The sequence below is a fragment of the Rhinopithecus bieti genome, unplaced genomic scaffold (assembly GCF_001698545.2).
Source record: "Rhinopithecus bieti isolate Rb0 unplaced genomic scaffold, ASM169854v2 scaffold_37987, whole genome shotgun sequence".
NCBI classification, from domain to species: domain Eukaryota; kingdom Metazoa; phylum Chordata; class Mammalia; order Primates; family Cercopithecidae; genus Rhinopithecus; species Rhinopithecus bieti.
In genome coordinates, this window is record NW_016815892.1 from 1118737 (window position 1) to 1145734 (window position 26998).

The following is a 26998-nucleotide window of genomic DNA, read 5'->3' on the forward strand; positions in this document are numbered from 1 at the left end:
TTTGAGACGGAGTCTGCCTCTGTCACCTGGGCTGGAGTATAGTGGCATGATCTCAGCTCACTGAAACCTCTGCCTCCTGGGTTCAAGCAATTCTCCTGCCTCAGCCTCCCAAGCAGCTGAGATTACAGGAATGCACCGCCACACCCGGCTAATTTATTTGTATTTTTAGTAGAGACGGGGTTTCACCATATTGACCAGGCTGGTCTTGAACTCCTGACCTTGTGATCCTCCTGCCTCAGCCTCCCAAAGTGCTGGGATTACAGGTGTGAGCCACCACACCCGGCCATGCTATACACTTTTAAACAACCAGATCTTATGAGAATTCACTTACTATCATAAGAACAGCACAAAAGAAAAACTCCACTTCCATGATCCAATCACCTCCCACCATGCCCCACCTCCATCCAACATTGGGGATTACAATTCAACATGAAATTTGGGCAGGGACACAGATCCAAATCATATCACACACACTCTTCCAGAACCTGGCCACACACCATCAAGACATGGAGTCTATCCTCACCCCACCCCTACCTCTCTTGAACCTGGGCAAGCATTTGTGATTGCCTAGTAGAATATAGTGGAAGTGATGGTGCCTTATTTCCAAGGCTAAGTTAGAAAAGGCAGTATGACTTCTACCTGGCTTGCTCTCTCTCTGGTGACATTTGCTCTTGGAATCCAGCCAGCATGTCTTAAGAAAGCCCAGGTCACATGCAGAAGCCACGTGTAGGTGTTTGGGTCATCATAATTGGCTGAAGTCTTAGCTGTCAGTCATCATTCACCACCACATGTGAGACTCGATAAAACTTCAGGTGATTCCAGCCCCTGGTCTTTGAGTTTCCCCAACTAATGCCAAAAGCAGCAGAAATGAGCAATTTGGATCCCACCCAAACTACAACAAAATAATTATTGTCATTGTTTTAAACCACTACATATTTAGAGTCATTTGTTACACAGGTTCAGTTACTGAAATAATGAGGTTGGCAAGTAAAAATGAACTAGGTGATATAGGGCCTTGTAAACCACAGGAAAAGTTTGTATTTAATTCTGAGTGTACTAAGGGCCTTTGAGGTTACATAATCCAGTTAAGTTTTAAGATCACTCTGTCTACAATGAGGAGAGTAGTACAGTGGGAAGATGTTGGGAAGCTATTATAGTAGTCCAGGCAAGATATGATTGGGGCTTAAAACTGGGTGGTGGCAGTGGGTATGGCAAGATATTAACAGATTTGCAAGTCTCCATTTAGCAGCCAGAGTTAACATTCCAAAACATAAGTATGATATCATCATTGTTAAAAAGTCTTTCCACAGATTATAGATAGTGGATGTAAAGTGCTCTGCACAAAGAAGACTGTAATGTAGGTTCTAAAAAGATAAGGGTGGGGAAGAATGTTCCAGGTAGAAGGTACAATATGAATAAGCCTGAGGTGCTGTGGAAACTAAAAATAAAGTCAGGACAAGTAGGCCTCTTGGAAGTCTGCACCCATCCCTGAGAATGTTTAATAAATGCCTTGAATGAATGGTTCCCATAATAGACTTTGCTCCTAAAAGCTCTAGTAATGTAACTGTGAGTACTTCAGGTATGCTGCCACAAAGGCACTGTTTCAGCCTTGCTTCTACAGGATGTATATTTAACATCATTCCTGTAGCAGACAGCAGCAGTGTTTTCTTTTCTTAGGCTGGGAACTTCCACTTGATTTTATGTTTGACTTCTGTTCATGAAAAAGAGGCAGTGGGAATCTGCAGGAGAGACAGAAATGTGGTCAAGAGAAGGAGAAGGAATCAGCACTCAGTGAAGCAGGAGAAAAATGAATGCAAACCCAGGGAGGAAAGGGTTCGGGTCCCTAGCACGGTTTCATATTTGGTAAAAACACAAGCAAGGTTGGGAATCTGCAGTCATTTAGGAAAAATACCAAATTAAACCCCGTAGAGAGATGTGAAAGGTCAAGACAAATTCCACATGAAGATTTAGTCCAAACACGAGTCCTTCATTCCATTTTCTGACCTTTGCTCGTCTACATTTCTGGTCTGAATCTTGCTGGGACTGTGTTTCAGGGAAGACCAATCTGTCCCCCAAATTTTGTCAAGTCCTATTTCGAGTAGGGTGAGCTAATGGCTGTAGGATAGTATAGCATATTGGCCGAGGGCATGGTGCAAAGGTAAGCTTCCTGGGTTCAGATCACAGCTGTGCCACTTATTAATGACACAATCATGCATAACTACCTTGGCCTCTTTGTGTTTTAATTTCCTCATTAATGAAGATAAAGATAAAACAGTTCCAGCTTCCTAGGGCTATCACAAGTATTGAATGAGATAATATATTTAGTCCTTGATATAGTAACTGACACATAGTGAATATTCTAGAAATATTAGCTTTTGTTTCATAAATATTCCATAAACGTTTCATAAATATTAGCTTCTAAATCACCACTTTTATGTGATTCCTGCTAAATGAATATAAAGTTGTCATTATGATATAATGTTTTGGTTATCATATAATGTTTTGGTTATCATAAAATGTTTTGGTTATTAATGTACCCGTAGAGAGACAGAAGAGTCATCCCTGGAGTGCAAAGTTATTTGTGTTAACTAGCTGAAGTGTTACTTACGCTAGTAATTCTGCAATGATGGCTCAATGTGCTTCATCCTAAAGGAGAGAAGATGCTCTGGGGGTTACAGGAGCAGAAAACAGTGCATCCAACCAAACTGAAGTATCAGAAAAATTTTCCTGTTAAACAAGCCTTGAAATAAATTTAAAGGACAAGTTGTGTAAAGTCAGCCTCAAAGATGGCCCCACCTCCTCATATTTCCATCCTTGTGTACTCTCCTCCTACGCTGTACTATGGTTTTGGCCTATGTGACAACAAGCATACAGCTTCTATCTTGAGCTCTCACTTGACCCCTCTCACTCATTGCCTTGGATAACTTGCTCTGGGGAAGCCAGATGTCATATCATGAGAACATTAGACAGCCCTGGAGAGAGGCCCAGGTGGTAAGAACTCAGTCCTCCTCTCAATAGCCAGCAAGAAATTGAGTGCTTCCTACAATCATGTGAGAGAGAGCTTGGAAGCAATTCTCTATTGGCAGTCAGGCCTTGAGATGACTGTAGTCTCAGCTGACAATCTGACTGCAACCTCATGAGAGACCCTGAGAACTTCTCAGCTAAACTGCTTTCAAATTCTTAACCCTCAAAACTATGAGACAATCAATGTTTGTTATTTTAAGCCACTTAGTCATGGGATTATTTGTTACACAGCAATAGACAACTCATGCAAGTAGAAATAAGCTGGATGGAGAAAGGAGGGAGGACATTCCAGGAAGAAGAAATCACGTTTGCAAAAGTAGCAAATCATGAAATAACTTGGGTCCAAGTTCAAGCATTCTCATGAGTGAGTGGCAGAAGATGAAGCTCAAAGAGTGAGTAAGGACTAGGTCAGAAAGGCCTGAAAAATCAAAATAAGGTGTTTGAACCAGAACCTGAAAGCTAAGGAGCGTCTTCAAAGGATTTTAAACTGGGAAGTGATATCTTCAAATGTATTTCTTTTACAAAGAACACACTCTGGCAGCATTATAAAGGGAGAATTAGGCAGTATCCTTTCCTTCCTTCTCCCTCTTTATTGGATTCTTCCTGATAATATTCAAACCTCTTCTAGAATCTCCTGTTTTGAAAAATTCTACATTAACTCCCAGCTCTACATAGTTATCTATACTTGCTACACAAATTCCACCCATTTACTCTTCAACCCATCCCAACTTGGCTGCTGCTAAAACTATTCTTGACCTTGAACTTCAATGCTCAGAATTCAGTCCTCATCTCACCAGAACTCTCAGAAGCATTCCACATACTTAATGATACCATTTCTTCTTGCTTGCAACACTGTTCTTCTCTTGGCTTCCAATACGTAACACTCTTGTGATTTTTCTTCTATCGTTCTAGGTGCTCCTTCTCAGAGTCCTTTCTCAGCTACTCACCTCCTCTTCCAAAATGTAAAGGTTAGAGTTCCCGAGGGATAGATCCTTGGCTCTTCACTCTCTAAATGCTCATCATAGTCACCTAACCCATACCTATAGCTGTAAATATTATCCATATGCGAGTGATTCTCCAAACTGTGTTACCGCCCCAGACCTATTATATGCCCTCCATATCTGTATGTGCAACTGACTACTAGAAATCGCCACTTGGGTGTCTAAAAGCATCTCAAAGTTAACATTTTAAAGTTAACATTTAAAACATACCTGAACATCCTCCCAAAATCTGCTTCTTTAACTGGTATTCTTTGTCCACTAAATGGCACATTAATGCACCCGTTACTAGACACCTATGAGGTCACCCTCAGCACTGGTTTCTTCCCTCCCCACTCCTGCCCTCAACACACACACACTCCAATCCAATGGCGTCTTGTCGGTTTTACTCAAAAATATCTCTCAAGTCTGTCCTGTCTTATCCTCCCCCTCTGCCACCTTCCCATACTCCAAGCCACTATCATCTTCCCTAGACCACAATAATAGCCTCCTAAACAATATCATTAATTCCACTTTTGCTCACTTCCAATTCATGCTCCCATGGGATAACTAAAACCATCTTTCAAAATTATAAACCAAAGTCTGAGATTTCTTTTCTTAAAAAGTTTCCATGATTCCCCATTGTTCCTAAGCTAGAACTTAAAACTATATCCCACAAGACCTTCCGTGATCATACCCCATGCCTGCCTCTACAACTTCAGCTTAAATCTTCTTTCAGATAGTTTATTTCTTCAACTTCCTTCAGAACTTAAATTCTCCACTAGGCCTGGAATGTTCTTCTACCTGTTCTTTGTCCCCTTAACTATGATTTATTCTTTAGAACTCCACTTAATTGACATTGTCAGTCAGAGTGCCCTTTATGCTCATCCTATCTATTCCTGTTATCCACTGCTGTGTAACAAACTATCCTAACACTTAGTGGCTTGAAACAAGCATCATTTACTATATCATGTGATTTTGTCGGTCAGAGATTCAGGCAGAGCTCAGGCAGGTGACACTTCAACTCCTTTAGCATCAACTAAGGTCACTCAGTGGTATTCACCTGGAAGATAGGCTAGTCTAGAGTGACCAAAATGGCTTGATCACATGTCTGGTGCCTTGGTAGAGATAAAAGTCTAGGATTACTGGAACCATAGGCCAGAATGCCTCCACATGGAGGACTCAGTACTCAGACATCTTATCTGCTAGCTCAGAGCTCTGAGGAAGCATGTTCTAAGAGGCCTGGATAGAAATTGCAATGCTTCTTATGAGCTGGTCTTGTAAGTACCAGAACATCACTGCCATTTTATTCCACTAGTCAAGCAACAAGGAGAAGCCAGCCAGGATAAAGGGAAGAGCATTAGAGTCCACCTCTCAATGGCAGGAATAGCAAAGAATTTTCAGTCATCTTTAATCTACCTGACTATATAGGTCTCATAAGCTATTATAATATTAAGTACATTTTATTATAATTTGTAATTACACGCTTATTTGTGTGCTTACTTATTCAATGCATTTTTCTCTCACTGGATCTAAGAATCATGAAGTCAAGGCCATATCTGTTGTTTATAGCCATATATGCAGCTACTGGTCCAAAGCCTTGCACAGAGAAAGTGCTCAATACATATTAGTTTAATAAATGAGTAAATGTCTTCTCTTTAAAAGTACATTCCATGAAGGCAGGAAATGTCTGTTTTGTAGGACCTAACACATAAATAAGATACAGAACTAGCTAGGACAGCCAGTGTTGGTAGGATCAAAAGCCTGAAATTCATGCATTGGACTGCCTCATATTTTGTATATCCTGAATATTACTCTTTTGTTTTACTCAAATTATTCAGTAAAAATATCTTCAAAGTTGGAGCCATCTCTAGGAAAATCTAGAGAATAGGTTAGCTATGTGTTTGAGTCAGAATTGGAAAAGAGCTCACTCTCCAAATCATCATGAAAGTGTGACTGGAATGCAGAAAAAGAGATCCTTGAAAATAAGTCAGAATTCAAGGACACTGATCCAGCCCCTCTTCTCTCAACATAGTTCCTTTTTCCTGTTTTAAATATTGCTGATTCTGAATTTAGGTTGTTAAGGGAGGCTGCTTTATTCTCTAACATAACATATTATGGAAGAATGCAAGTAAGACTGCAAGTGAACTCAAGATAACATGGCTTCTAAGAAAGATGTGGGCCCACCTGTTTAGGCAAAAATTGTACAACTCTCCAAAAGAATCCTGCAGAAACACTAAGCAATGTTATATTGACTTTCAAACATCATGTTGAGTATTTTCAGCTGAAGCAGTTCCTAGTTTGGGATAGCAAGTCAAAGAAAGGGCTTTTTAATCCACCATGAAAATTATCAACATTTTCTAAGCATAAAACAAAATATTTTAAAACATGAAAGAAAAGATCAATTGCTTAATTTGTTTGCATAAACATTCAAATCTTTCATACGTCAAAATATAAGAGGTAAAATGAGAAAAAAGCATTTCTGCTTAAGTCAGGGGATTGCTAGGCATAGTAGATAAAAGCCACATAGTACCACAATTACTTCTGGCTTTGGAATCACCCAAGCTTGTGTTCAAAACCTGGATCACTTACTTACAGGTGTATGACCTGAACAAGTCTGTTAAAAGCTGCCTGAGGGGAGTGGAGCAAGATGCTGAAATAGAAGGCTCCACTGATCAGTCCTCCTGCAAGGACACTAATAGGCAACTATCTATACAAAAAAAGTACCTTCATAAGAACCAAAAATCAGGTCAGCACTCACAGTACCTGGTTTTAATTTCATATCACTGAGAGAGGCACTGAAGAGGTAGGAAAAACCTCCTCAATGCCTCTCTCAGTGATATAAAGTTAGTCTTGAATCACCGACACCACCCCCATATTCCCCAGCAGTGGTGGCATGGTGCCAGGAGAATTTCTGTGTGCTGGGGAGAGAGAGACCACAGCAATTGTGAGGTGCTGAACTCAGTGCTGCCCTATTTTAATAGGAAAAAAAAAAAAAAGAAACAGACCAAACTCAGCTGACCCACAAAGGGAGCATTGAAACCAGCCTTAGCCAGAGGGGAGTCACCAATCCCAGTGTCTCACTACTGTGGGCTAAAGGATTCTGGGGCCCCAAATAAACTTGAAAGGCAGTCTAGACCACAAGAACTGCAACTCCTAGAGAATCCTAGTGCTGAATTGGGCCCAGAGACAGTGGACTTGGGGAGGGGGATGGAGAACATGACCCACTGAGATACCAGCCCAGGTAGCTAAGGGAGTACTGGCATCACCCCCCATCCCAACCCAGGCTGCACAGCTCACAGCTTCAAAAGAGAGCCCCCTTCCCTTCACTTGAGGAGACAGAAGAGTAGAGAAGATGTTGTCTTGCATCTTTGACATCAGCTCAGCCACAGCACGATAGAGCACTGGTCAGAGTCATGAGGCCCCATTTCCAGGCCCTAGCTCCCTGATGATATTTCTAGATACATCCTGGGCCAGAAGGAAAGGACCCAGTCCTGTGAGGACTCATCACCTGCTAACTGAAGATCCCTTGGGCCCTGAATAAAGAGCAGTGATATTCAGGTACTATGTTGAGGACCTCAGGTGAGACCCTGAGACTTGCTGGCTTCAGATGAGACTCAACACATTCCCAGCTATAGTGACTATGAGGTGAGATTCCTTCCACTGCCCTGAAGGGTGAGTCCCAAGCCAGCAAGCATCTACCACAGACTGCCTGAAGAATCTGTGGACCTTAAAGAAACATCTGCAGTAATCCCTGTGGGCCTGTGGTGGTGGCGGTCATGGCGTAAAGCTCCTTTGCCTTTGGAAATAGGAGGCAAAAGTAGGAAGGACTGTGTCGTGTGGTTTGTCAATAACAATTTATTTGTTATTTATTGTTTATTTGTTATTTAACAATAACTAAATAGTATAGTTGGATTGTTTGTAACACAAAGGATAAATACTTGAGGGCGTGATACCCCATTCTACGTGATTATTATGTACTGTATGCCTACATCAAAACATCTCATGTACCCTCTAAATATATACAGCTATTAGATACCCACAAAAATTAAAATAACAAGTTTAAAATAAATAAAATAAAACCGCCTGAGCCTCAATATCTTCATCTCACGATGGAGAAAATAATACCCATTTTACAGGGTCATTGTGAGAATCAAGAACATCCTCTACAGGTGCAGAGGTTGTACACTACACAAAGGAGCACAGCTGAGGAAGCAGGTAGGAGCTGAAATTCAACTCACTTTCCAAGCACCAAGCCATAGGCCTTGAAGCAGAACTGTAGTTTCCTACCTGAGGCAGTAGACACATTTTCTCATTTATATGAAGGAGCCATATGAACTAGTACTGATCAGATGACAATTACACAAAATACAAGAAAATTACATTAAATAATGATTATATTTTATTATTTTTATAATTACATAATAAAAGTTATATCAAGCAATAGATGTAAAGCACTTAAATCCATGTCCAGTACATTACCAGAATGTAGTAAATGGAGCTATTACCATTAAGGACAAATAGAAGAAAAAGCGTTCTTCAGAACAACGAGTAATGCCATGTACAGATAATCGACATGGAAAGTAATTAAAGTTCTAATAACCATAAGGAAAATATTCATAAGTAATTAAAGAAAACCAGAAAACCATATTAAAACTAGAAACCATCTTCCTCTAAAAATGGCAAACTCTTCTAAAAACTAATACTCAGTGAAAGCAGAATTATGAAATGGGCTGTCTTCATGAGAGACAAATAAAAGAGCGGGTTGTTACCTCCCACTTTCTGAAAAAACTTGATGATGTGTATCAAGAGTTCGGAAACAACCTACATCTTTCATGTCTTGGTAATAACCCTTGTTCAAATTTAACCAAAAAGAAATCAGAGTTGAGATGCAATTGAAAGTTTATGTTTGAGAGTATTCGCTGCAGCATTATTTGTAATGGCCAAAGATTGAAAATAACCAACGTGTCTAACAGTGAGGGACTGATTGCTCCAAAACAAATACATTGAAATTGAAATAAATCGAATGGAAAAAGGAGGAGAGAAAATGAAATGTTGCCCCAACTCATCATTATTTCTTTTGTTCCTTCCTTTTTGGTAAGTTTACGCTTCCACTTTAATCTTTGGGACACTGTTTCTCATCTTGTGGGAAGCAAACAATTGCTTGTTGGAAGTGGGTGAGTGGTGTCTTGGGTCAGGTTTCTGAAAGACAGAGTCTGAGACAGAGGTTTAGCTGTGCATGGGTTTATGGAGAGGGAGCTCTCAGAAGAAAGGGAATGACAAAGAAGGATGAGGTACAGGGAAGGAGCTCGGCAGGACTGGGATCTCAGCTAAAGCCTGCTTCAGCCTGACCTCATGCGGAGGTCTGGAGCAAGAAGTGCAGCATGGAGTTGGTCCCCGCTGAGGCTAGGGGTCTGCTCTGTTGTACCTCTGTGTCAGTCACCATGGGATGCAGGATGGATGGGGGAAGCATAACCTCCAAGTTGAAGTGGCTCCTTTTGATGGCAATTCTCCTGAACAGGAAGCAGCTGTCAGCCATCAGCTGCCAATTCTGAACAACTAGTCTGGTAAAGCGGATCTGGGCAGGGCAGCAGCAGTGTCCCCTGCAAGAGGAGAGAGGCTGGGTATTCTGATTCATGTAGTGGTGTATGAAAAATGGCAAGAACTTCCACAGCATGGTAATTATCACATTTCCTCAGTTATCTGTGGAACTTTGCCTGCTGCACACCTATGTTGTCACTGAGTAATTAGGTAACTTGCTGGTTAAACTGTCGTGGGGAAAGAGTTCTGGCAACTTGCCTCAGTGAAATGTAAGTTTACGGTCATTGCTCACAGCCTGGAACCTGATATTTCAAAAATGCTTTCTAGTTGGAAGTGGTGGCTCACACCTGTAATCCCAGCACTTTGGGAGGCCGAGGTGGGCAGATCATGAGGTCAGGAGTTCGAGACCAGCCTGACCAACAACCCCATCTCTACTAAAAAAACGAAAATTAGCTGGGCGTGGTGACATGTGCCTGTAGTCCCAGCTACTCAGGAGGCTGAGGCAGGAGAATTGCTTGAACCCGGGAGGCAGAGGTTGCAGTGAGCAGAGATCACGCCACTGCACTCCAGCCTGGGCGACAGAGCGAGACTCCATCTCAAAAAGAAAAGCATTCTATATATGTTGCAAATCTTTTATGTAGTAAATAAAAGGCCTATTGAAAAGCAAGAAATTGAAAATGTAAGTGATGCCACTTTATGGTTTGGGGAGGTGACAGCTTTTAAACAAACTGGCCAGTTTATAAAGACCAAAAAAAAAAAAAAAAAAAGAATGTGGAAAGTAAGACAGCTTTTCTCATTCATCTCTGGATTGTGAGCAAAAAGCTCTGACTCCCCAGGAAGCCCAGAAGCCACTGAGGAAAGCTCTTGGTGAATGAAGGAGTCATAGCTGCCCTCCACCTCCCTGCTCATGACCTACAGGGAACAGCAGTGTGTGAGGTACGGAGGAAAGCTGGGATCCCCAGGCTGCCACTGGTTTGACTAGGCAGGAGAGTGGCTGCCAGAGCCAAGGGGCAGCTCACTGGTAGCTGGCAAGGCCATCTCAGGCCCACCCCATTAACTTAGTATTAGCCAGGGATGCATGCTCCAGTTCACAGTTACATGCTTAGCCAAGGATAATTTCCTTCCCACACAATGAGGAGAAATAAACAGTTTGAGTGAGTCCTTCTCAGATTTATATCCAGGTTTATCCCTGCCAACTCCAAAGCCAATCCACTGAAAAGTGTCCAGTTTGTGCTCCTGTCTAGGTACTTGAATAATAATCTGTAATTCTTACCCTCAGAGAAGCCCAGGGCTCACTGGTGTGCTCTCTCTCTCTCCTTTTTTCCCTTCTTCCCTCCCTTGCAAACCCCTTTTCCCAGCTGACTATATTAGCACTAACTTAATTATCCCTGCCTAAAAGAGAAAGAATGAGTTTCTCACGGATTCTCTTACGGAGTCAGATTAGGAGCACTTGAGCAGTGAGGTATTAGATGCACATCAACAATTCTACAAGTGCATATTAAAGTACCTATTGTGCACCCAAGAGTCATGTACAGGAGTTAGACAGGAACCCCCAGGGCTCCCTATCTAGTAAAGACAAAGATATAAAAACAATTAGTGCAGCTGTTCACATCTCAAGTGTATTTGAATTATGATTTATTGTTTTGTAACTCAAGTCTATTCTATTTCTGGCCTTCATTCTGTCCCAGTGACAGAAACATCCACAACCTGGGGTTTGTTCCCCTCTCTTCTCCCTGGAGCTGTGCCTCATTTCCAGGAGTTTAGTAGTCAAGGCAGAGATGTCTTGGTTATTGTCTAATAATGGGTGCTGGACACGGCATCCCTCAGCCTGGCTCGTCTTTGGTCTACTGAAGAGGGAGTGGCAGTGGGGGCATGAGACCATTTCTGAAAGATAATTCTGACATTGGGTGGAAGATGGAGTTAGGGGGCAGGCAAAGACTGTAGGCAGGAAGAAGAATTCAAGGGTTATTTTAAGTGTCCAGGGAAAGAATGATGAGTTTGGTCTGGATTTGATAGTGACAGAAGTAGGGAGGAGGGAAAAGAATGGAGAGGAGTTCGAAAGGCAGAGTTTATGGAATTTGTGACTGGTGACATGCAGGGTAAGAGGAAGGGTGGCGTTGAGGGCAACATCAAGTTTCAGTCTTAGGTGACTACATGGCAAGTGGTGCCCCTCCCACAACAGCAGCTTTATCCAGGTCCATCCTTAACAACTCCAGAGCCAATCCATAGGAAAGCAGGGGAGCAGGGGCTTGGCCTGGCTGAGTACCCACTGAGGTGTGAGCAGAGAATCACAGACGTGGGCATCCTCACAACTCAGGTGCTCATTCTTGCCATGTACAAGGATGGGACCACCAGGGAGAACTCAGAGCCAAAGGAAAGAGCTGATGACAGAGGCCTATAGAGCATCGATATGCAAGGGGTGGACAGAGAAGTCACAACGGTGAGGAGATAGGAAGGGAGTAAGGACAGAGGCTACTAGACATATCAAAAGGAGAGTTTCCAGAAGGATGTGTTCCAGCAAGATAGTGGTCTCTTTACTGTTGGTCATGAACTGAACTTACTGACTAGACACCAGATGATTTGAAATTTAAAAGAAAGAAATGGTCCTTTTACTGAAAGAGTAGTTACAATTTTGCAGAAGCAGATCAGCTTTAAAGAACATTTGCAGCTGAAATGAGAAAAACTCAAAATCATGATACTAGGAACATGGGCTGGTCCAGTAACAAGTGAGACAGAAAAAGGACTGAGGAGAAACGTAAGGAGAGGAATGGAGAACAACCAGTTGGGAAGAAGCAACTGAGATCACTGAATCTGATTTGAGTGCACTGGAAATGAACACACTGAGAGTCCTTCCTACCAGGCTTGGCAGAAACTACCCAAATACTGGTTTGATGAAATGCCAGGAGGCATGAGTGTAGAATAGTTGGCTTCCCAAAATCTTTTGCAGGGCAATCTAGAATTACATCATGCCCAAGACTGCCTGTTATAAAATGGCAGAGTAAAGAAGTTTCTGGTACCGTTTGTTTTGGAAATGCCTCAAAGCAACAAGGAGAAGGAGAGACAGGACACAGGACACAAACTCCACTTTTGACAGAACTAGGGACATCTGTATAGCTGAGCCACAATATATGAGGAAGAGTTGCCAAATGCAGAGAAAATTAAACAGAGTTCTGGAAGATGGGAAAAGCACAAAATAAGTGATAAACCCTGAGGGGTGAAATTAACAATTCTATCTTTGGATCCGGTTGGGTTTTGTGAGCTGGCAGGGGGACTTCCCTGGATTCTACATAATGGCAGAAGTGATGGGCCAAATATCCTCAAGTGGAAATCATGTGAGTAATACACATAAAAAATGAATGACAAAGGCTTTAAAACACCATGTCAGAATCTATGGGCTGCAGCTAAAGAGTTCTCAGAGAAAAATTCATAATCTTCAGCATACATTATAAATAAGAAAAGATGAAGAGAGATGAATTACATATACATTCTCAAGGAGTTATAAAGCAGAAGAAAATAATAAATAATCTTAAAGCAGAAGAAAATAATAAAGCCAGAAATCAATTAATTATAAAATTAAAAAACAGTAAAACCACATAAAAAGACATATAGATAAGAGGAAGAGAAGACAGACAGACATATGTTCTTTGACAGGGAAAAAATGCATCCAATAAAATAGAAAATCCTAAGCTAAAGTAAGGAATAAAGGTGTGAAGCATAAAAAATTAAAAATGAAAATGTGAAAATGTACAAATATAGAGTATATTAAAAGAATCATAAGAGAGACTATTTTTATCACTTATAGTCCAATAATTTGGAAAACCTGAATGTAGAATTATCCAAGAAGACATAAATTACCAAAATTGAACCCCAAGATACAGGCAATTTAAACAAGCCAATTACTGTCAAGGAAAAAAAAACTAGAAAAAAATCATCAAATAGCTACTTATCACAAAAACACCAAGTCCAGATGGTTTCACAGGGAAAACCTACCAAAGCTACAAGGAATAGCAAAGCTGATGCTATTTAAAATTGTTGCAGAACAGAGAAAAAGAAAGATTCAAAATTATTTTTATGAAGTCACCACAACACTGATACCCAAATCCAACAAAGATAACAGACAAAAAAGAAAACTACAGACTGATCTCACTTGTGAATGTTCACAAAAAATACATAACTTAAAAATGCTAGCAAGTAGAGTCCAGCAACCAGTGAGCTAGAGAACTAACATAACATGATTAATTGGTGTTTATGCCAAGAGAAAAAATATGGCTCGTTATTATAGAACATATGAATATAACCAATCATTCAATCACACAAATGGAAACATTATAAGGTATCTACAGAGATGCTGAAAAATGATCAGATAAAATTCATATCCATTCTTGATTTTAGTGCATATAAACAGTTTTCCCAATTTGTGTGGGACTGAGAAGTTTCCCAGGAACAAGACTTTCAATGCTAAAACTGGGAAAGGCCCAGGCAAAAGGGACAGGTTGGTTACACTCATTTTGATAGAAATAGATAGATAAACACGTCTTTATCAATAGAGACAGAGAGAAGCATGGCTATGCACAAGCATGCATCTCAACCCAAACAGAAGCATCAGAGAAACACTGTAAATATCATCGGTAAAGTCAGGAAGAAGTCAGTGACATCCACTGACACCATATTATTTTAAGATTGTTATGGAAGTACTAGCCAATGCAATTATGTAGGAGAATAAAATTAAAAGTATAAAAAAATAGGAAGGAGGAAATAACATTACCACTATCTACAGTTAATATGATTGTATACCTGTAACGCCTAAGAGAATCAACTAGAATTTCAAACAATGAAAAACAGGTAAGGCACTTGGGTGTGTAATAATAAAACAAAAAATCGACAGTATTCCTACAAAATAAATGGTAAGCTGTTACAAAATATCATAGAAGAAAAGATATCCTTGACAAGAGGAACAAAAATATAAAATATGTAGAAATAAATTTAAATAGAATTGATTCAAATTAACAAGATATACAAGGTGTACGAAGATAACATAACCTGAGGTAAATATGGAAAAGAAAAGTTGAAGAAATTAATATGCATATTCCATCCTTGTATGGGAAGGCTGTCAATTCTCCCAAAAGTAGTCTATATATGTAATGTGAGAAGAATAAAAATACCAACAGGATATTCTTTTTGGAACTAGAAAACTGAATTTTGAAATGTCTCTTGGGAAACACAACACAGCAGACTTTCCAACAAGTAATTGTTATTCATCTCTCCCAACGCTCCTCATCACAGCATCCTGGCTTCCCTTCCTTTTCCCTTCCCTCTTTCTTGCCCCACTCCCCACACACCTGATGGTTTTTCTCATCTTCCCAGGCTACCCCTCCCAGACTCATCCTTTTCTACTTAAGTAATTTGACCTGCTTTCAGATTCCACTCTCTACTTTCCAGTATTCTCCCTGAACACAACAGAAGGTACAAAGCCAGCTAAGCAGCAAAGACTTTACTCCATAGATGGGAGCTGGGAGGAGATTGAGAGATGGGGAGCAGGATGAGAGAGAAGCAGACAACTGTAAATACCCACACACACACCTTTTAACTACTGCAAGTTGTGGATTGCTATAACACTTTAATAAACAATGTGTATTAACTAGTTTTGCAAATAATAAGCACTATAATCGTAGCCAAAACTTTAATAAGATAGTTAACAAGAGAATAATAATCATTCATGTTGAAATTTCAAAACCCATGCACCAATTTGTACATAAACTATAACTTAATATGACTGAAAAATTTCTATGCATGTTTTAGTTTTTTTCCTCAGGCCTCTAATATTTGTACACTTTCTCTTTTACTTTCTTTACAAAATTAAAAACAGGATCTAAAAAATTGATCATCTCTAGAGAATGCCATCTGTAGTTTGCTTATTTCCAGTGAGGGATAATTGCCATGGTCCATAACTCCACATCATTGCTTATCACTGTATCAGTCAGGATTTGCTAGATTATGGTGTGGTAACAAACAATGTCAAATCTTCCTGGTTTTAAATAATGGAGTTTCTTTTTCACACATAGAACATGTACAATGCAGGCTGTCTAGGGCTTTGCTCATTGCAATAACTTAGTAACCCACAACTCCCATTTCCACTATCATAGAGGCAGGATAATGGGAAAGTGGCAACTCACACACTCTTCTTAAAGCTTCTGCCCAGAGTGACACACATCACGTCCACTCACCTGCCACCGGCCAGAGCAAATCACGTGGCATGCCTGATTACAACTGACTGGGAATGTATGCTTCTGCCTGAGACAGAGGCGCTGGATGTTTTCACACAGTAATACAGTCTACCAAAATCCCCTTCGTTCCCAAGGCCATGGTGAAATGAAAAGCCAGACTGAGCTCTGCAAGAGAACATTGCCAAGTGGCCCACAAAAGAGTTAACTCAGGGCCCGAACCACATTTGCTCTTGGATTTTCAACCAGGTGGAAGTAAGGATATTTGCTCTCTCTGGAAACTTCTGACCTCTTGGGAAGAAGGTGAAAGGGTGGCAAATATTTCAGAAAAGTTCAATTTTTCAGACAAAACTCAAACAAAGGCTCTATTTTGTTGTGAAGTGACCATATTTTGGGAAGGAGAAAAAAGCAAATGAATATATTTTCTCTACATTTCTCAGACTTCCAAATATAAATGAGTGGGCCAAGGCTAAATATCTCAAAAATGTCTTGATTGCAGATACACAAGTATCCATACTTATGTTATTCATTTAGTCTAGTCAAGTTATAAAAATTATTATGCCACCACCTGGGTATGTTTCTCTGTCACGAAATGAAAATAAAATATTATGGCCCTAGAAGCTTAGCTTTTTATTTTAAAACTCTATTGATACTCATCCATTCCCATTTTCATGATTCTGTTCAAAATTCATTTTCAATAAACCATCTTCCCCAATCTAGATAGTATGTAGATATATTGAACTGTATCTAACTCTACTCATCGCTCTCTGAGTTTAGGTATATTTTATTCTGTATCTATATATCATGTTCTCAGTTTTATACTTTTGTTACATACTTGCGTATAATTTGCTTTTCTCCTAATTGAGTTCATTACATTAAATGTGCATGTATATACACACCCAGATAGAGAGAGAGAGGAGACAGATAAAGGCAACTTAAATAAATCTTTTTATCCTTTTCACAGCAAGTGGAAACCCCAATTTAAACTGAATTACATAATGAGAAAATTTGTTATAACTATATATAACTATATACTTATTATAACCATGTAACTTTATATTATAGCTAATCATAACTATGTAACCATATTGAACTTTAATAAAACTATACAGTCCAGAGGTCAGATAAGCTTCAAAGTTAGTTAAATCAGAGGTCCAGCAATGTCATCAAGAATGCAGATGCTTTTCCTCTCTCCACTCAGTCATTCTTCAGGTTGGCATCCTCTTTGGATTAACAGAAAGATGGCTGTCTTCTTTCCTTGTAACTTGTTAAGGATCGGTGAAATTATGGAATTGCTCCAGGAAGCCCTCTAACACACATCCCCTCACACTTCCATAATCAACTGTCCATTCCTGTATTATTAATGGGCAAAGGTGAAGGAATTACCAGTGTTGGCTTGGAATGGATGTGAAGATCCAACTGCAATGTCCTCCGCAATGTGCAACCCACAGTAAGCTTCTACTTCAAATCACTTCCTTTCTATGCCCCAGTTTTCTTATCTAACAACCAAGGGGCCGAAATGGATGATTTCTAAGTTTCATTCTGCATCTAACATTCAATGACTCACGAGTCTTTAAGAGCAAGAATGTGAGATGCAGATAATATTATCTCTCTGACCTTCAAATTGACCATCTATAAAATGAGAGAAGAATACCTATCTCATTGAGTTGTTGGGAGGGTTGATTGAGGTAATGCAATGAAGGATCTAGCACTGTGGCTATCACATTGTAGTTACTCAACAAATGACATCATAGTGATGGTTATTATTTTATTTATTATGCAAAGAAAATGATATTCCTAAGAAAACTTAAGAACTAATAGAGAGGGAACAAGGGGCTGCTTTTTCAAAGAGAAATAAATAAACTAATTATCTCTGAAGTTGTTTTGTTTTGTTCTGTTCTGTTTTGCTTTGTTTTTGATAGCCCTTTAACTTAATCTTTTTAAACTCATCTTTTGAACTGAAAATAGCTTCATTATTTTCAAGACATACTTCTAGAGGGGAAATCACATAAAGATTACTATGCCCTTGTCACCATTAACTGTTATTTGCATCTAAGGAGGAAAACATGTCATTTACCTTCCAGATGCTGAGTGTACAATTTATTTTTCTAAGGGCACAGGTATGTTTCCATATTGTTTAGTTCTACTTTGCCTGTATTTCACAAATCACTGGTGCACGCAATTATTAACATTTAATAAACAAATTATTTTTAACTCTGTCTTCCATGCCATCTTTGGGCGAGAATGTAATGCTTCAACTAAGTAAAATAATTCGTTACACTCACCGTACTCTCTAAACAAGAGGTCTTTGCTTCTCTGCATGTAGGAAGCAGAGAATGTTTTACTCAACAGTAGAGAGCAATAACATTTACCACTTTTTTTGGGAATGCATCCCCATTTTGGTAAAAATATTTGTAGACCATTGCAGGGTCACCTCCTTTTGAAAAGGACTACAGTAAATGCAAACATAAAATGATTTCTGATTGGGCTAGGCACAGTGGCTCATGCCTGTAATCTCAACACTGTAAGAGGCTAAGGAGTGAGGATTGCTTGAGGCTAAAGACTACTGACCAGCCTGGGCAACCTAGGCTATCTCAACAAAAAAAAATTTGTTAAATTAGCCAGGTGCCACTGCACCCCAGCCTCCTGGGTGACAGAGAGAGACTGGGTCTCAAAAAAAATAAATTATTTCTGATTGACCTGAAACAAAATTAACAGACCACTTCACCCATTGAAAGATACTTGATTCATTTAGGTTGTGAAAAGTTTAGTGACTTTAAAAAACAGAGAAATGAAGTCTTCTCTATCAGAGGATTCTATTATCACCTTAGTTTAGCTCCAGCAGATTGAAATAATTCAGAATAATTCATGTCAGACTTTCATGATTAGTACAGAATGGTACAGATCCAAAGTGTGAGGAGGTTTAGAGAAAAGATATTTGCTAATGGCTGGAGTCATAAATATAGTCTCCAAAAGACCTGCCAGGTTCTTTGTCTATCCTGAGAACTGAAACCAACAAACCTCTCTGTCCTTGTGCTAAACAATTACGGGACAAAACATTCCTTCTATTTTCTTATCAGCCTAATTGAGGAATATTTATATACAAGCATACTTCTTTTCCCTCCGGGCTAAACAATACTGGAATCAGGCAAAAAATAATTTAGCTACCTGATCCAGGAAATACTTGCACTTAGAAGATAAGACCATAAAATAATAAAACAGTTTACTTTCAGACACCAATAGCTGCCTCACCAATATACACACCCCAAAACCTTCACCTCTATATTACATAAAATATTGTCATAAACTCTGCCTGATTCCGGTTACTTTTCTGCCTCGAAAGACTCACCTTAAAATTTTCCAGCCCAGGTCCTAAACCCAATAAATATCCTCCCCGACTATCCCCTTCTGAGCTATTGCCAACACTGTCAGGGTAGTGTTCTCCTTAAATGTAGAAAGTCCAACAAACTTAGCTTTGCTAAATCAACAGGCTTTTCTTTTGGAGTATTGACAGCTAACAATCCTTTCCTACAGAAAAATCTCTCCGAATAGATCACAGAGCTGCATAAAGTATTTCCAAACCTTCTTCCCAATATATCCTCATTTCCTGGTCAATCACAATTAACAAATAGCTACTATTTTCTATGTATATAGCTGTGCATCAGAGATTGTGTCAAATATAGATCATGTCCTTCTGAGACTGCAGAGTAGCCTTGGAGAGAGATACAGGACTGAGAAACCAGCAAACACAAGCAGCCAGTATGTGTTTGGTGCAGGATGAGTGGTATAGACCTTAGAGCCTGGAGGGCCCAGAGAATGGATGTCCCTGAGGCCTGAGAGACAGGCAAGCTGCTGGGACAACCTGTTCACACCTTCTGTTTCTCACAGCCTCCCAAGATAACTTCCTCAGCTCTTCTCCAGGCCCTTTACTGAAACCAAAGCATGACTGGTTATAACTCATGAATATATAGGATGAGTTTCCTTCCTATTTAAACTGCAGAAGACAATGAAAGATGTTTGAAAGAAAATCCAATTAAGTATTCAAAGGATTACAAGGGCCAGGAGAAACCCAAATGGCTATTCCTTTGTCCCTCGGTCCTTCCTTGTTGCCATTTAAATTCTGCCCAATCACATGCAACAGCTATTTATTCGCTTGGATGCTTATTTCCTCAAATGCCAAGGCAGCATCAAAGACTTTCCATGTGGCAGGAAGAAATCCTTTTGAATATAACTTCTGTATTTGTTCTGAAAAAGCAACCAACAATTAAGAATCTCCACTATTTCATGGGCGTGAAATACAAAATGTCAAAAGCACATCCAGAGACACTTCTAGACTCTCTCCTCCTCTAAGCCTGTAACTGAAAGGACAGAGCAACTTAAACCAAACACAGCAGCAGAGTGTAAAAAAATCATCCCACACAGTGCTGCTCCTCAAGGTACCACCCACCATCACCACCAAATTTTAAGTACCTTTCTCCCATTGCCTCACCCTTGTTGATTTGTACTCTTTAGCACTTAGATTTGGAGACAACTTGTTGGATTTGAATCCTTGGCTTAGCCCTGCCGCTTACCAAGGATGTGCATTTGGACAGGTTACATAACCCCTTTATGCTTCCGTTTTCTCACCTATAATAATGAGACTGCTAATACTGAATATCTCACAGGTTCTAGGAAGCATTAAATTATAACAACAGTTTAATAATGGATGTAGAGCATTTAGGCTAGCTAAAATGTATTCTGTTATGCTGTAGTAATAAACCCCCAAATCTCAATGAATTCACCCAACAAAAATCTATTTCCTTTTATCCTATATGTCTAAATTGGATCATTAGCTTCTCAATACATGCTTAGATAACGAGAAAAGAATATGGCAAAAGTCGGATAGTTTTCAAAGATTCCACCCAGAAGTGTCCTGTACCAGTTTCACTTACTAACATTTTGTTGGCCAAAGCAAGTCACATAGCTATGCCTACTTTTAGAGAGAAGTAGAGAAATAGAATCCTATCATGTCCCAGAAAGGGTAGAAAACCTACCATACATTTTAACAGTCCTAATGGTTACCAAGGCATTAGAACATAAAGGTTAGCTATTATTGTTGTAGTTGTTATTATTATCATCAAGTGCATCATCATGTCAGAGCAAGAAAAAAATCACAGGAGTTCCCCTGTATCCCATTTGTTTATTCACTCAATATTTATATTCATAATTATTCCATATTTATTGCGGCTACTGTACAATAATTTGTCTGGTCTTTGTCCTGGGTATCTGGGAGGGAGCTTCTAAACCCTTGCAATTCCTTGAGTGATAAAGTATGTTTGTTATTTGTGGTGGGCTCTTGGAACTGCCCCTGAGTTTGTGTAACAAGGTGACATACAGTAGGTCCCTAGATCGTTTCAGGAAAGGGACGGACTATACCAGAAAGACCAACCATGTGATTAGCAACTTGCAGCTTTGACCCACATGATATCAGCCCAACCTTCATGAAGGAGACAGGGTCTAGGATTGAGTTCAACCCCATAGCCAACAATTCAGTCATGCTTGTGTAATGAAACTCCAATAAAAACTCTAGACACCAAAGCTTAGGTAAGTGTTCCTGGTTGCTAAACACATCAACAGGTTGTGACAGTAACAGATTCTGATTTGACAGGGATGACATGCAAACTCCATGTCTGGGATTCTTCCAGATCTTACCCTATGGGTCTCTTCTTTTAGATGGTCCTGATTTGTATCCTTCATAATAAAGCTATAATTGTAAGTGTAGCACTTTCCTGAATTCTGTTAGTCATTCTAGCAAATTATCAAACATGAGGAAATAGTAGGAATCCCCAAATTTGTAACTAGCTGTTCAGAAACATGGTGGCCGTGGAGCCCCCAAATTATGGCTGATGTTGAAGTGAAAGCAGTCTTGTTAGGGATTATGCCCTTAACTTGGGAAGTCTGTGCTAATTTCAAGTACTTAGTATTAGAATTTCATTTCAGGGGTCTAGTACACACCAAGCATTAGAGATACAGAAGTTAATGAAAGAAGCACAGTTCCACTCCCGTAGACCTCACAGTCAAGAGAAGGAGACATATATTAAAAACAAACAAATAAAAAAGGTCTAAAAGAAATATCACCATATACTGAGTACTTTTAATAAAAAAGGTGGACATTGTGGAAAAGAATAACTGGCTACACCTGGCAGCCTTGAGACTAAATTTTGCCCAAAGATGTGATGTGCTCAGCCCTAAGTTGTATTAGTTATCAATTAATGTCAGAAAATTTCACACAAAAATCTAGATTTTGGTCTTCTCTTGAAAATTATGATATCTGGTAACTCAAGATCCCGAAGTTCCCCCAACAACCACCCCTTTAGGGAAGGATGTATTCCCTGGTTCACTATAGTCTGCACATACACATCATGACTGATTTAGGCCACCTGGTATCCACAGACATTTGTGTTGGTTCCCTTATTCTGAAGCAAGCCATTTGTGGAAACTGGGGCCCACAAAGGGGAGCTAATTTGTACACAAAGCGTTAGTCTGTGGCAAAGCTAAGACCAGAGTGCAGACCCCTTCCAATCCAGAAGCTTCTTCCACCACTCAAAGTGATAGTCAAGCCTACAGTGGGCTCCCACTTCCTCTCAGAGGAATAGATGCTTTGCTTAAAGACGTCTCACCACGGGCATTCAGTTCTTGACTAGGATTCCCTACCTGCATCTGCTGACCTTAGTCACACCCCACGGTGCAGATCTTTTCAGTCCCTCTCATCCATCATAATGTACTTCTCCTTTGATCATTCTTTTACTCATTCATTCAGTCACTCATTTAAAACTTGTATATGCCACTCAGGATGAGGAAGTGACAAACCTCAGAATTACCCTCCTGCAATAAACAACTAGAAAGCTGGAAAAAAAATATAGGACACAGGTATTTTCAGATATTAGACAAAAGTCAGTTCAGAACTGTAATCTCTGGGAGAAGGGAAACAACTGAGGAATAACCTATCTTTCTGCCCAGAGGCAATTTCCAAACTGCAGTACAAGGGCAGAGAACTGAAGCAGAGCCTGGTAGTCTTGCTGAGTTGGTAAGGCAGATATCAGAATTTGAGGACGTGAAAAAAGCTAGAATTTTCAGTGAAGACTGCCCAAAGAGAAAGCTACACAGAGAAGGCATTCCAGAAAAAAAAAAAAAATAGCGTATTACTTTGAGTTTGACTGGATACTTACATCAGGCTTACATAGTGGAAAACCTCACCAGGCCATACGGAGAAACTTTTTAGGAAAGAGCACTAACTGGGGAGCAAAAAGATGAGTAACCCTTAGATTCACACAGTACCAGGACTCATCAGAGTTCCTACAATTCATTGAATATACAAGGATTCAGTAGAAAGCCCAGAGGACTACCATGCCTTAGTAATGGAGTTAATTGAACCCTAGAGAAGTGGTTCTCAACTGGATGGAGGTTCAGCAATGTTTGCCCATATTTTTGGCTGTCACAACTAGAGGGTTACTACTAGCAGCTAATATGTAGAAGCCAGAGATGCTGTTAAACAATCTACAATGCACACACAGACCCTCAAAACAAAGAATTATCTGGCCAAACTGTAAATACTGTTGAGATTGAGAAAATTCTACCTAGACTAAACTCAGAATCACCCTAAAGGAAATCTAAAAGAATACTCCAAAGGTTCAAACTAATCTGAAAGAAACTTAACCACTTGCCAGACATTATCATAACAACATCTGACATTATTTAAAGAGTACAAAAAGTCCCATATTCAAGAAAATAAAATGTACAATGTTTGTCATTCAATAAAAAAATTATGAGACATATGAAGAAGTAGAAAAATGTGATTCATAACCAGGAAAAAAAATCTGCCAGAAGACATAGACTAAGAAGTAAAAGATTCAATGAAGTTACAAAGGCATTAAAACAGCTATAAACATACTCCATGTTCAGGCAGTGTACTAAGTCCTGATACTAAAGTAGTGAGCTCAACGAACATGGCCTCACGGAGCTTACATACGGTAGAAAAAATAGGTATTTAATAAATAAGTATGTAAGTAGATATATAATTAAAAATCATGATAAATACTGTTAACAGGAAAAACAACAATAACAAAAAGATGCTAGAGGAGATAGTAACAAAGGGAAACTTATTTTATATAGATATTCTGGGATAGAGATTATATTAAGCCAAGACCTAAAGAGCTAACCAGCTCAAGAGCTGTAAGAACAGCCTTTCTGGCAGTAAGAATAGCATGTAGAAAGTCCCTGAGACAGGCAAAAGCTTAAAAAATTAAAAGAGGCTACAAAAAAACGAAACAATATTCCATGTTCATGAATTGAAATAATCAATATTATTAAAATTTCCATACTATCCAAAGCAAGATACAGATTCAATGCAAAATCCCTATCAAAATACCAATGACATTCTTCAAATAGAGAAAACAATCCTAAAATTTACAGAGAATCACAAAAGATCCAGAAAACCAAAGCCATCCTGAGCAAAAAAGAAAAAGCAAAACTGGAGGAATCACATTAGCTGACTTCAAATTATACTATAGAGCTATAGTCACCAAAACAGCAAGCTACTGGCATAAAAACAGAGATACAGACAAATGCAACAGAATCAAGAGCCCAGAAATAAGTCTATACATCTATAGTCAACTCATTTTCAACAAAGGAGCCAAGAACATACACTGGGGAAAGGACAATCCTTTCAATAAATTGTGCTGGGAAAACTGGATATTCCTACACAGAAAAATGGAAGTATGTCTCTTGCCATATATAAAAATCAAATCAACATGGATTAAAGACTTAAATCTAAGACCTGAAACTATGAGACTACTAGAAGAAAACATTGGAGAAACACTCTAGGATATTAGTCTGGGTCAAGAGGTCTTGAGTAAGACCTCAAAAGCACAGGCAACAAGAGCTAACTAACATGGACAAATGAGATCACATCAAGCTAAAAAGCTTCTGCACAACAAAGAAAATAATCAAGAAAGTGAAGAGACAATCCACAGAATGGGATAAAATATTTGCAAACTACCCATCTGACAAGGGACTAATAACCAGAATATATAGGGAGCTTAAACAACTCAATGGGGAAAATAAAAATAATAATAATAATCCAATTAAAAATGGGTGAAGGATCTGAATAGACATTTCTCAAAATAAAATTAACAAATGGCCAACAGGTATATAAAAAATTCTCAACATTACTAATCATCAGGGAAATGCAGATCAAAACTACTGTGAGATAAGGTGTTATTCCACTTAAAATGGCTTTTATACAAGTAAGCCAATGACCAGTGCTGGCAAGCATGTGAAAAAAGAGGAACCCTTGTACAATGTTGGTGGGAATGTAAATTAGTACAACCACTACAAAGAACAGTATGAAGATTCCCCAAAAATCTAAAAATACAACTACCGTACAGTCCAGCAATCCCACTCCTGGGTATTTATCTGAAAGAAAGAAAATCAGTATTTCAAAGGGATATCTTCCCATGTTTATTGCAGCACTATTCAAAATTGCCAAGATATGGAATCAATCTAAGTGTCCATCAATGGACAAATGAATAAAGAAAATATGGTACATATACACAATGGAATACTATTCAGCCATAAAAAAGAATGAAATCCTGTCACTTGCAACATGGATGAAACTAGAAATCATAATGTTAAGGGAAATAAGCCTGACACAGAAAGACAAATATGCCTGCTTTTTACATTTTTTTCATTCATATGTAGGAGCTAAAACCAAAAATATTGAATTCATAGATATACAAAATAGAATGATGATTACCAGATGCTGGGAAGGGTAGCAGAAAGTGGAGGATAAAGTGGAGATGGTTAATGTGTACAAAAATACACTTAGATAAAATTAACAAGACCTTGTATCCAGTAACACAACAGGGTGACTATAGTTAATATATTGTATATTTTAAATTTACTAAAAAAGTGGAATTAGAATGTTCTTAACACAAATAAATGATAAATGGGGTAATAATACCCTAATTATCCTGATTTAATCATTACACATTGTATGCCTGGAGCAAAATATCACATATACCCCAAAAATATATACAATCACTATGTACCCAAAATAATTACAATAAATTACACATTTTTAAAAGGACTTCAGTGTTGGGGAAGTGTTGGGTTCTAGGTCAAACTGAGGTCCAAGGGGAGTCAGTGGGCAGGTAAAGGGTAACTAGAAAAACACTCAAGGAATCACAGGCAGTTTTGACATGGCTTTGTTCTCTCTCTGGGCATGAGCCCAACCACGAGCCTGGGTGAGACATATGTACAGCATTAGTGGGGTAGTTATACCTTTTACAGACAATAGTGGCTCCATCCAAGCCAAGCACGAGCTCACGTGAGTGATCACCTAATGTGCCTCACAGGGCGTGGTTACATAATGTGTGGGGTTGTAAGCCTGTGCTCCAAACCTGCTGAGTCATGTTGTGCTGGAAGGCCACCTTGGCCTACTCCAGACTAAAGTGTAGCCATCTCCCTTACAGGGAGTATAACGAGCAAGTGAGGACGAAGCATAAAATGATGATGAAGATACAAGAGGATGATGAAGGCTGGTAACCCCTGGAATATAATCTGGATTTTCTTCTAGTACAATAGGAAACCACTGGGGCAGTGGTTGTCTTCCTTGGCTGCACTGGAATCACCTGGAACTTTTGAAAAATGTACTTGTGTCTCAAGCATAGAAATTCTGAAATGATATGGCATGTGGCTAGAGCATTAGGAATTTTTTTTTTTTTTTTTTTTTATGCCCCAGGAGAGAATTTTTATGGGCAGCTAGGGTTGAGAACCACTGTAAGGGAAGAGTTTAAACAGGGAGTGATATCATTTGATTTTGAAAATTCTGTTACACTCACTCTATACTCATTATAAACTTGGCTATAATGTTCCCGTCCTTCTAGGAAACAAGGCTCACCTGAAGCTCTTTTACCATAAACAACATCAGAATGGTCATAATGAATTCTACTACTGAGAACAGTGACACCCACAGTATTCAGAGAAATATGCCAGTATTTTCCTTCAAGTTCAAAACACCTGTTGTGGCCTAAATTGAGTCAATCTGTAATAGTCAATTCCAAGTGCTTTGTGTTCAGCTCATCATACCCACAGACACAGGCAGAGTGAGCTTGGCATCCAATCTTCCATACTCTCATGTAGCTCATGTACTCGTACCTCTTTGGGGCTGAAGAAGAAATCTAGCCCCATAAACTC

The 26998-nt window shown here is 39.3% G+C and overlaps 1 pseudogene; it reads left to right on the top strand.

Moving 5' to 3' along the window:
* Positions 1-14103: 14103 nt before the first annotated feature.
* The window catches only part of LOC108516556 (thyroid hormone receptor-associated protein 3-like), a 134880-nt pseudogene continuing 121985 nt past the window's right edge, over positions 14104-26998 (top strand).